At 63.3% G+C, this 259-nt stretch overlaps 1 protein-coding gene across 1 annotated transcript in view; it reads right to left on the bottom strand.

Annotated features, from left to right (window-relative positions):
* The window catches only part of MASP2 (mannan-binding lectin serine peptidase 2), a 15,903-nt gene that overhangs the window by 11,917 nt on the left and 3,727 nt on the right, over positions 1–259 (bottom strand). The gene's annotated exons all lie outside the window — the stretch shown is intronic.

Below are 259 nucleotides of genomic sequence, written 5' to 3'. Positions count from 1 at the left end.
CAGGGCCACGGCCGCCTCCCCACGGCACTTGGGGGGAGGAGGAAATAACACATTCGGAAAACCAGTGACAAGGCGTGTCCTGCTCAAAGTCCCCAGCTAGGAGGGGGGCAGCCAGCCCTGGAACCCAGGGGGCAGTGGGCGGGGCTGCCACACAGGCCAGCCCAACCCTTATAGCAGCTTGTGAGGAGCACAGAGAGGTTGAGCCCTTGGCCCAAGGTCACACAGCTGGTCCCTGCAGGAGCCAGAATCTGACCTACAG

This window comes from Myotis davidii, unplaced genomic scaffold (assembly GCF_000327345.1).
Source record: "Myotis davidii unplaced genomic scaffold, ASM32734v1 scaffold299, whole genome shotgun sequence".
In the NCBI taxonomy this organism is placed as follows: Eukaryota; Metazoa; Chordata; class Mammalia; order Chiroptera; family Vespertilionidae; genus Myotis; species Myotis davidii.
Note: the sequence above shows the minus strand (reverse complement) of the source record. Positions and strands in the feature narration are given on the sequence as shown.